This window comes from Rutidosis leptorrhynchoides, chromosome 2 (genome assembly GCF_046630445.1).
Source record: "Rutidosis leptorrhynchoides isolate AG116_Rl617_1_P2 chromosome 2, CSIRO_AGI_Rlap_v1, whole genome shotgun sequence".
NCBI classification, from domain to species: Eukaryota; Viridiplantae; Streptophyta; class Magnoliopsida; order Asterales; family Asteraceae; genus Rutidosis; species Rutidosis leptorrhynchoides.
The window spans coordinates 531,990,001-532,001,812 of record NC_092334.1 but is presented as its reverse complement, the minus strand read 5'-3'; positions in this window follow the sequence as shown (position 1 = coordinate 532,001,812).

Sequence of the window (11,812 nt, the reverse complement as noted above, 5' to 3'; positions counted from 1 at the left end):
AAACTTCTAATTCGGGATTTTCAAGACGAGAAAGATGATCAGCGGCGAGATTTTCTACTCCTCTTTTATCTCGGATTTCAATATCAAACTCTTGTAAGAGTAAGATCCAACGGATTAATCTTGGTTTAGCATCTTGTTTTGAAAATAGGTATCTAAGAGCAGAATGGTCGGTATAGACCACCGTTTTTGCTAGAACGAGATATGATCGAAATTTGTCAAAAGCAAAGACAATAGCAAGGAGTTCTTTTTCAGTAGTTGTATAGTTCGTTTGTGCTCCTTGTAACGTCTTACTAGCATAATATATAGGTTGAAATCGTTTTTCAATCCTTTGTCCTAAAACGGCTCCCATTGCAAAATCACTTGCATCGCACATTAGTTCAAATGGTAGATTCCAATTTGGTGTTATCATGATTGGTGCATTAGTGAGTTTTTCTTTAAGAATATTAAAAGATTTGATACACTCATCTGAAAAGATGAATGGCGCATCCTTTTCTAGGAGTTTATTCATAGGAGTGGCAATTTTAGAAAAATCTTTTATGAAACGTCGGTAAAAACCGGCATGCCCTAGAAAACTCCTAACTCCTCTAACATTGGTGGGATGTGGAAGTTTAGCAATTACATCTACTTTAGCTCTATCCACTTCAATTCCTTCTTTTGAAATTTTATGTCCAAGAACGATGCCTTCTTTAACCATGAAATGGCATTTCTCCCAATTAAGTACTAGATTTGATTTTTCGCATCTAATTAGCATTCGTTCCAGATTAACTAGACATGATTTAAATGTATCACCGAAGACTGAAAAGTCATCCATGAATACTTCCATGCATTCTTCTATCATGTCATGAAAAATCGCCATCATACACCTTTGAAAGGTTGCAGGGGCGTTACAAAGTCCAAATGGCATGCGTTTGTAAGCAAAAGTACCATAAGGGCACATGAATGTGGTTTTCTCTTGATCTTCGGGTGCTATTGGAATTTGAAAATATCCGGAAAATCCATCTAGAAAACAATAGTAACTATTTCCGGCTAATCTTTCCAACATTTGATCTATGAAAGGTAAGGGAAAGTGATCTTTTCTGGTGGCGTCATTTAATTTTCTATAATCAATACATACACGCCATCCTGTTACAGTCCTAGTAGGAATAAGCTCATTTTTCTCATTTGTAATGACAGTCATGCCACCCTTCTTAGGCACGCATTGAACTGGGCTTACCCATGGACTATCAGAAATTGGGTAAATTAAACCTGCATCTAGCAGTTTAATAATCTCTTTCTTAACTACATCTTGCATATTAGGATTTAGTCTTCGTTGGCGTTGCACATACGTTTTATGACCTTCTTCCATAAGGATTTTATGTGTGCAATACGAAGGACTTATTCCTTTAATATCATGAATCTTCCATGCAATGGCTGGTTTATGAGCTTTCAACACAGAAATGAGTTGTGATTTCTCATTTTCAGTAAGAGAAGACGATATTATTACAGGTAATTCAGATTCACCATGTAAATAAGCGTATTCCAAATGGTTTGGAAGTGGCTTTAACTCTAATTTCGGAGGTTCTTCTATCGATGATTTATATCGATATCTGTCTTCTTCTTTTAGCATTTGAATTTCTTCTGTTGTTGGTTCATATCCATTAGCTATAAGTGTAGCTAACATTTCAGCTTCATCAATTGGTTCATTACCTTCTCCTAAAGAACATTCTCCTGTTCCTTGTAATTCTGGAAATTCTTCTAATAATTCTGCATGTGCATCTATAGTTTGAATATAATAACATGTATCATCTGCAGATTGTGGTTGTTGCATTGCTCTATCAACTGAAAAGGTAACACTCTCATCCTCTATACTTAGGGTCAGTTTCTTACCGAACACGTCTATCATTGCTTTAGCCGTGTTTAAGAATGGTCTTCCTAATATGAGAGGAACTTGAGAATCTTCTTCCATGTCCAAAACAACAAAATCTACTGGAAATACTAAAGTACCAACTTTAACTAGCATGTTCTCCATTATCCCTCTAGGATATTTTATTGATCTATCGGCTAGTTGTATGCTTATTCTGGTTGGTTATAATTCTCCAAGGTCTAGTTTAGCGTATAGTGAATACGGCATTAGATTTATACTAGCACCTAAGTCTGCCAATGCTTCTATTGAACTAAGACTACCCAGAAAACATGGAATTGTGAAACTTCCTGGATCAGATAATTTTTCTGGTATCTTATTCAACAGCACTGCTGAACAATTAGCATTCATAGTAACAGCCGAGAGTTCTTCCATTTTCTTTCTATTTGTGATTAGATCTTTCAAGAATTTAGCATACCTTGGCATTCCTGAAATCACATCAATGAAAGGAAGATTTACATTTATCTGTTTAAACATATCCAAGAATTTGGATTGCTCGGCTTCAAGTTTTTCCTTCTTCATTTTACTCGGATAAGGAAGTGGTGGTTGGTATGGTTTAACATAAGGTTTATCCTTAACTGTGTTATCTTCATTAACCTTCTCAACTACCGGTTCTTTTTCCTTATCTTGATCAGGTTGTGGTTCTTGTGGAGTAGGAATAATTTCATCAGAAGTTACAGGTATTTCAGGTGGTTTAAGTGTTGTACCACTTCTTGTGGTAATAGCTTTAGCTGTTTCATTCCGGGGGTTAGCGTTTGTATCACTAGGTAAACTTCCCGGTTTTCTTTCACCTATTAACCTTGCTAGGTTACTTACTTCTTGTTCCAGATTTTGAATAGAAGCTTGTTGATTTCTAAATGCTTGAGCATTTTGTTCATTGGTTTGTTTTTGAGATGTGAAAAACTGCGTTTGAGTTTCAACTAGCTTCGTCATCATATCTTCTAAATTCGGCTTTTTATCATCGATTTGTTGCGGTGGTTTGTTTTGAAAATTCGGTCTTTGCTGATTATAAGTATTATTGGATACTTGTTGATTGCTAGGACCTTGTTGGTTATTGTATGGAATATTTCGGTTATAATTCTGGTTTTGATTGTAAATCGGTCTTGGCGGTTGATAATTATTCTGATAATTATTTCCAGGCCTTTGGTTTATGTATGAAATATTCTCTCTTTGTTCCATTGTTAATTCAATACTGAGACAATCTTTTGTCAAATGTGGTCCTCCACACTGCTCACAACTAATTCGTATTGAGTGAATATCTTTAGTCATCTTTTCCATTCGTCTCTCCACAGCATCTATCTTTGCGGAAATGGAATCTAAGTCATGGCTAGAATCGGCTCTAGCTGCTTTAGATGATCTAATGATATCTTTTTCTTGGTGCCACTCATGTGAGTGGGAAGCAGTGTTATCAATAATTTTGTAAGCATCAGTTTCGGTTTTCTTCATAATCGAACCACCAGCTGCTATATCTATGTCTTTTCTTGTAGTGATGTCGCATCCTTGGTAGAATATTTGTACTATTTGACAGGTGTCTAAACCATGTTGTGGACATCCTCTTAACAACTTTCCATATCTTGTCCACGCCTCATATATAGTTTCATTTGGCTTTTGTGTGAACGTAACAATTTCTGCTTGAAGTCTTACAGCTTTAGATGCAGGAAAGAATTGTTTAAGAAATTTGTCAATTAAAACGTCCCATGTATCAATCGCCCCTTCAGGTAACGATTCCAACCAATCTTTGGCTTCTCCCTTTAAAGTCCAGGGAAATAACATGAGATATATCTGTTCATCCTCCACTTCTCGGATTTTAAATAGTGTGCAGATCCTATTAAAGGTACGTAGATGTTCATTTGGATCTTCCTTCGGCGCACCACTAAATTGGCATTGATTAGTCACCATGTGTAGAATTTGTCCTTTGATTTCATAATCTGGCGCATTAATGTCTGGATGAGTAATTGCGTGACCTTGGCCAGTGCGTTTAGTTCTCATTCGGTCTTCCATACTTAAAGGTTCCAGATTCTCCATAATTGAATTTGTTGAATCGGTATCACTAGATGATTCTGATTTAATAGTTCGTTCCTCAACAATCTCTGTTTGAATGATTGGTGGTTCCGGAGGAAAGTTTAATGGTTCAGGATCTATGAACCGTTCCTGAATATTCTCTGGATTCTCAATTGTGAGGTTGGGTTCAAAAAATGGATTATCGGAAATTTGAACTGAAGTACTTGGTTGACTGGATGACGATTCTAAAGAAAAATCAACGGCGGTTATATTTGTTAAACGATGTCTTGATCGAGTTACAGGTGGTGAACGTACAAAAGGTGATGAACGTCTTGCTCGGTGCATTCACTGAATATCCTATTAGTTTTTAAAAGGAAAGAAAAATTATAATAAGTTATCCAATCAATAGACTTTTCTGATTTTGCTCACGTTTCGAATAGCCAAAAGATGCAGCAGAGGGGCAGGATTCGTTTGGTCTCAATATAATTGAGGACTGTTTGGCTCCAATAACCCGGTCCACGTACAAATCCAACTATTACTACGAACCAGAAAATTTTGATGTCTATCAATTTAACCACTTAAAATAAATTTTCGTAATTTTAAGAAATTTAGAGAAGAAGTAGAAAAAAAAATTCTAAGTCCTAAAACTAGAATAGCGAGAAATAAGAGAGAAAAAGAGTTCGTCGAAAAAGGTCGAAAAAGAAAAAATGGTTGAAAAATAAAAGGTGACGGAAAAAGAAACTTATAAAAACTTAAAAATACTTTACTAACCTAACCTTATTACTACAACTAACTTAAAATTATAATCGCAAATTGAAATTACTAATTGGAATGATAATTGATACATAGTAAAAGGTCTAAAAATATTAAAGCTTACAGGAAAAACTAAATCCCAAATGGAAATAACTTAAAAAGAAACTAAAACTTAAAAAGGCGTCGCAAAATTCTAAAGCACCTAAATCTTAGTCTAAAGAAAAAGCACTTAAGGAATTCTACGGCAAAGCCTAAAAATATAGGAGTAAAAATAACTATAGCAAAAACTAAGTTTAAAATTAAATATGAGCTAAAAAATACAAATATTACGCTACAACGATTAAAAAGGGACAAAATATAAAAATATACAAAAAGTTGTAAAAAGTACAATTTTTATAAAAATATTATTTTTATATTATTTATATTAAAGTATTAAATTTTAAATATAATAAAACTAATTAAAAGTAGTTAAAATTAATTAAACTAAAAACTTAATTAATAATAATAAAATCAAATTAGGGTTTAATTAATAATAATTAAATAATAACCGTAATAAATGCGGAATTAGGGTTTGTTTGTGGCCCTGTCAGACCCCTCATGCGAGTCGCATGGTTTAAGGGGGTGGGTCATGCGAGTCGCATGAACACCCTGAACTGGTTCAATTTGACTGGTTCAAATGACAGGTCACGTAATATTTATTATTTATTTATATTTTTCTGTTTTATATTTAAAAGATAAATATATATATAATTAAAATAAAACTTAATTTTAAAAACTAAAAATATACTTAAAATACTTTATAATTTTGTTAAAATAAAAGAAAAACTTAAAAATATATTTAAAATACTTTTTTTTTTCGATTTTAAAAGCTTTTTTTTTTTCTTTTATTTTTTAATTTTTAAACAAAAATATAAATTTTACAAAAACTAATTATAACTTAAAAATTAAAAATTATAACGTTTCGCTTTGGCGAATGTCCCCGGCAGCGGCGCCAAAAATAACTTGATGTGAAGCGAGGTGTATATAAAATAGTTATTATTTTACTAGGAAAACACTATTAAATACGATACAATTTTACACAAGATATTTATTTATTTATAGAATGGATATACTTAAACCTTGCTACAACACTTATAGGCAGTGTACCTAATCGTACAGTAGTGTAGTTTTTAGTAAGTCCGGTTCGTTCCACAGGGAAATCTTTAAACAAAGCTCAACGCTATATTAGTTTATTTTTATAAAAATACAAACATATATATAAGTAATATTATTATTATAAAGGGGGGTTTTTTTACCGTTTAATGACCGGTTTGTCGATTTTAAGACTTTAGTCGCAGTTAAAACCTAATGTAAAATATAAAATAAATACAAGACTTAAATTAAAGCGTAAAGTAAATAACGATAATGAAATTACGAATAATAAAAGTGCGATAAAATAAACTTGCGATAATTAAAAAGTACGATAATTAAAAATGCGATTAAATAACAATAAATAAAAGTGCGATAATTAGAAGTGCAATTAAATATAAAATAAAGGAAATTAAATATGAAATAAAAGAATTATGCTTATTTAAACTTCCGTAATCATGATGTTTGACGTGTTGATTTTAGTTTTATGCCCATGGGTTAATTGTCCTTTGTCCTGGATTATTCAATATGTCCGTCTGGTTTTTGTCCATAACAGTCCATCAGTCATAAATATAAATTGCAAGTGTCCTTGTCAAATTATTATTATACCCGAAGTTAAATATTCCAACTAATTGGGGATTCGAATTGTAACAAGGTTTTAATACTTTGTTTAATGAATACACCAGGTTATCGACTGCGTGTAAACCAAGGTTTTACTACTTTGTTAACAATTACACCAATTACCCTTGAATGTAATTTCACCCCTGTTTTAATTATTCTAGTGGCTATTAATCCATTCCCGTGTCCGGTTAAATGAACGATTATTCGTACATATAAATACCCCGCCCATCGTGTCCGATCGAGTGTATATGGTAATTTATAGGGACGCCCAATTGTAAATCTTTATATTAACATTAACAAACTTTCATTTAGTTAAACAAATATAAAGCCCATTAATAGCCCATAGTCTAGTTTCCACAAGTGTCGTTCTTTTGTCCAAACCCCAATTATGGTACAAAGCCCAATTACCCAATTTTAGTAATTAGCCCAACATCATGATTACTTCGTTTTAAATAAGCATAATAATAACTTAGCTACGAGACATTAATGTAAAAAGGTTGAACATAACTTACAATGATTAAAAATAGCGTAGCGTTACACGGACAGAATTTCGACTTACACCCTTACAACATTCGCTAACATACCCTTATTATTAGAATTATAATTAAAATTAAAATATAAATTATAAATATAAATATATTTACGTATGAAGAGGAAGAAAAAAGATGATTAAAACTCGGCAGAAAACTGGCTTTATATAGGACCTGACCAGCAATCTCACTAAATGCGACTCGCATGGATTTGTGCTTCTGGCCATGCGAGTCGCATGGCCACCCTGGATCCAGCCAAATTGCTTTGTTTTCTTCTTGCCGACGTAATATAATAATAATAATATATATAATATATAATTATATATAATTATATATATATTATATTATATTCTTGTGCATAGTAGACTAGATATTTTTGGTCCGTTGCGTCGGGCGTTTCTTCTTGGCTCAGGTCCCGGTTCCGGATTTTCGGACGTCTTCGCGTATTATTTTATATCGTGTACTTTGCGTCTTGTAACTTGTACTCTTGTCATTTTGAGACGTTCCTCATCAATATTTTGAACCTTTTTAGTTGTATCTTGTACTTTTTAGCTCTTTGGACCTTTTTGTCTTCAATTTGTCGATTCTGCCTTTTGTCTTCACTTTTTAATATTTAAACGAATATTGCTTGTAAATCGAACAGTACCAACTAAAATCTTGTCTTTCTTGAGAAATAATGCTATGAAATATATGTTCGTTTTTAGCATTATCAGATGCAGAGTGATCACTCTCTTATAGATTTAACTTTATCAGGCCTTAGACATCTGACTCTCAACGAATAAGAGGGACAAATTCCATCTTGACTACATACGTCCTATATATATACTTTGTATTATACCTGAGCTCTTCCTTATGAACTACCATATTTCAGAATAGCGAAGGAAAGAATCAAGGCACAATACTTGGTAAATATCCGAACCCAATATGTATCTCAGGTCAGAGGATACAATGATATTCGCCTTTACTCAAGATTACATGTGATCAACCACAAAGGCTCCATTTAGTAAATCTTGAGGTCGGGTCTTCCAATATTTGTATCCCACAAATATCTATGAACCTTGGTTGCAACCTTGCCCCACATTCATGCCGCGAATGTATACCAATCCAAGTTCATAATAGTCTAAACCTCACACTTGTTCCCACAAATGTGATCGACTACGGAATTTAGAATAATTGCTTATTCATGGATAAAATATGCAAAATAGGAACATAACTCAAAATAAATTAATACCATAATTATATTAATGAGTTTGAACAATTTTGTTCCGTTACAATACTTAAAACAGATCATGACCAATCACTAGAATATCGAAGCCCTAATGCACAAACATGTCCTGCATGTTTTGATCCATGTAAGAGCTTCGTGAGAGGATCCGCTATATTAAGATCTGTGTGAACTTTGTGAATACATATCTTTCCCTTTTCAACTTCATCTCTTATGTAGTTGAATCTCCGCTCAATGTGACGGGTCTTTTGGTGAGCACGAGGTTCCTTGATTTGAGCAATCGCACCCTCGTTGTCACAAAAGATCTCAAGAGGGTCCTGAATGGAAGGGACTACTCCTAAGTCGTCGATGAATTTCTTCATCCATGCAGCTTCCTGAGCTGCCAATGAGGCGGCAACGTACTCCGACTCTGTAGTGGATAATGTAACAACATCCTGTTTTGAACTCTTCCAAGAGACCGCACCTCCATTTAACATGAAGACATAACCGGACTGTGACCGAGAATCATCTCAATCAGTTTGGAAACTCGCTTCCACGTAACCTTTTACAGCGAGTACCTCCTCACCAGACCCATATATTAGAAACATATCCTTAGTCCTCCTAAGGTATTTCAATATACTTTTGACAGCAATCCAATGACTGTCTCCTGGGTTATTCTGGTATTTACTTGTCAGGCTAAGAGCGCATGACACATCCAGTCTAGTACATATCATTGCATATATGATTAACCCAATAGCAGATGCATATGGGACTTTCTTCATTTTCTCTTGTTCATCTTTCGTGGTAGGGCACTGAGATGAACTGAGAAGCGTTTCTCTTTGAATAGGTACCAAACCTTTCTTAGAGTTCTCCATCTTGAACTTTTTCAAGATCTTTTCAATGTATGCACTTTGATTCAAACCTATCAGTTTTTTGGATCTATCCCTGTAGATCCCAATCCCAAAATGTATTGTGCTTCTCCAAGATCCTTAATGGAGAAGCATTTACTTAGCCAAGTTTTAACACCTTCCATTGCCGGAATATCATTTCTAAATAACAATATATCATCCACATATAGTACAAGGAACATGATAGTGCTCCCACTAGCCTTTTTGTATACACAAGCTTCATCACCATTTTTAATGAAGCCAAATTTCTTGGCCTCCTCATTAAAACGATGATTCCACATTCTAGATGCTTGTTTCAATTCGTAGATTGACTTCTTTAACTTGCATACCTTTTTAGGATACTTCGGATCAACAAAACCTTCAGGCTGAACCATATAGACATCTTCCTCAAGATGTTCATTTAGGAAAGCGGTCTTGACATCCATTTGCCATATTTCATAATCATAATGAGCAGCAATGGCAAGTAATATCCTAATAGACTTTAGCATTGCCACAGGAGAAAAAGTTTCATCATAGTCAACCCCTTGAGTCTGAGTGAAACCTTTTGCTACAAGTCTAGCTTTATATGTATCCAAGTTTCCATGTATGCCGGTTTTCATTTTTAAAAGCCATTTACAATCAACCAGCCTGGAGCCAGTGGGTTGTACAACCAGTTCCCAAACTTGGTTGTCATACATGGATTGCATCTCGGCGTTCATGGCTTCTTGCCATTTATCTTTATCAATCCTTGATAAAGCATCTTGGTAGTCTGTTGGTTCATCCAAATCAACCACATAGCAACCATTCATGAGAAACCCATATCTCTCAGGAGGATTACTAATCCTACCAGATCTGCGAACGTCTTGTATACTTTGATCATTCATTTGATCATTCTCAACATTTTCATGTTGAGTGCTAGTGTCAACCAATTGTGTATCATCTACTTGATCTTGAACCTCTTCAAGATCTATCTTCCTTTCATTATTTCCTTCCATTAGGAACTTAGTTTCAAGGAATTCAGCCTTTCGAGCAACAAATACGTTCTGCTCGGATGGATCATAGAAATAATATCCCATATCATCCTTGGGATATCCTATGAAGATACACTTCGTGGATCGAGCATTCAACTTATTAGGGACGTAACGCTTAGGATAAGCTTCACATCCCCATACCTTTAAGTATGATAGGGATGGAGGTTTTCCAAACCACATCTCATGAGGAGTTCGTTCCACTTTCTTGGTTGGGGCTATATTTAGAATACGAGCCGCGGAGCATAGACAATAACCTCAAAATGATAGAGGTAACGAGCTTCTAGCCATCATAGATCGAACCATATCCATTAGGGTTCAGTTCCTCCTTTAAAAAACTCCATTAAGTTGGGGTGTTCCAGGAGGAGTGAGTTGCGAGATAATCCCACAACTTTTAAGATGATCTTGGAAAGCATCACTTAGGTATTCACCTCCTCTATCGGTACGAAGTACCTTGATTGTTTTATTGAGTTGATTTTGTACTTCGTTTTGATATTCCTTGAATGCTTCAAAAGTTTCGTCCTTATGTCTTAATAAGTAGACATATCCGAAACGACTAAAGTCATTAATGAAAGTAACGAAGTATCTTTCACCATTCCTAGTCATGGGCTTAAAGGGTCCACATACATCCGAATGTATTAATCCCAATAAGTCTTTAGTCCTTTCATAGGTCCCTTTGAAAGGTGCTTTAGTCATTTTGCCTTGTAAACAAGATTCACATACATCAAACGAGTCTAGTTCATTTGATTTCAAAAGTCCATTCTTTTGAAGTGTATGCATTCGATTCTTGTTTAAGTGACCAAGACGACAATGTCATAAGTAAGAATCACTCAAATCCTTTTTGAGTTTCTTGGTGTTTGCATGGTATATTGAGCTATTGTATGATGTGTCATCATGAACCAATTCATAAATACCATTCAAAGGCGAAGCCTTAAAATAGAACACATTATCTAAAGAAACATGGATATCATCATTAATGAAATTAAGATTAAAACCATATTGTTTCAAACGGGATACAGGAATAATGTTTCGAGATAAATCGGGTGCATACAAAACATTTTTCAAAATAAGCTCCAAACCACTTGGAAGCTTTAAAACAAAGTCTCCTTGAGCTTTCACTTGCACCCTTGCTCCATTTCCCATGAAGAGACTTATTGTTCCCTCATCTTGATCACTTCTTTTGAACCCCTGCAAAGAATTGCAAATATGAGTTCCACATCCTGTGTCTAATACCCATGTATTAGAAGAAGTAATACTAAGCTCAATGTATACCATATATACATTACCTGAGGTTTGCCCTGCATCCCTCTTTTCTTTCAACACCTTTAGGTAGACCGGGCAGTTGCGTTTCCAGTGACCCATTTCACCGCAACTAAAGCACGGATCTTCCTTGGGGTTAGCTTTACCGACAACATTTTGCTTCTTGTTATTGTTGGTTGGGGTAACTATATTCCCCTTTCCCTTACCCTTGCCTTGGTAGGCGGGTCCTTTCCTCTTAGCCACCTTTGGCTTAGAAGTGTTATTGTTTTTGGACCCGCCTTCATTGATCATAAACATGGGTGAAGCCCTTTTACCCATGCTCGCTTCGGCCGTCTTAAGCATGGCATGTAATTCGCCAATGCTCTTATCCCATCCATTCATGTTGTAATTCATTACAAATCTGTCAAACCTCTTTGACAAGGAATTAAGGATAAGGTCCGTGGCTAATTCATTAGACACGTCGCAGTTTAAACGGTTCGCTCGATCAATTAGGCTTTTCA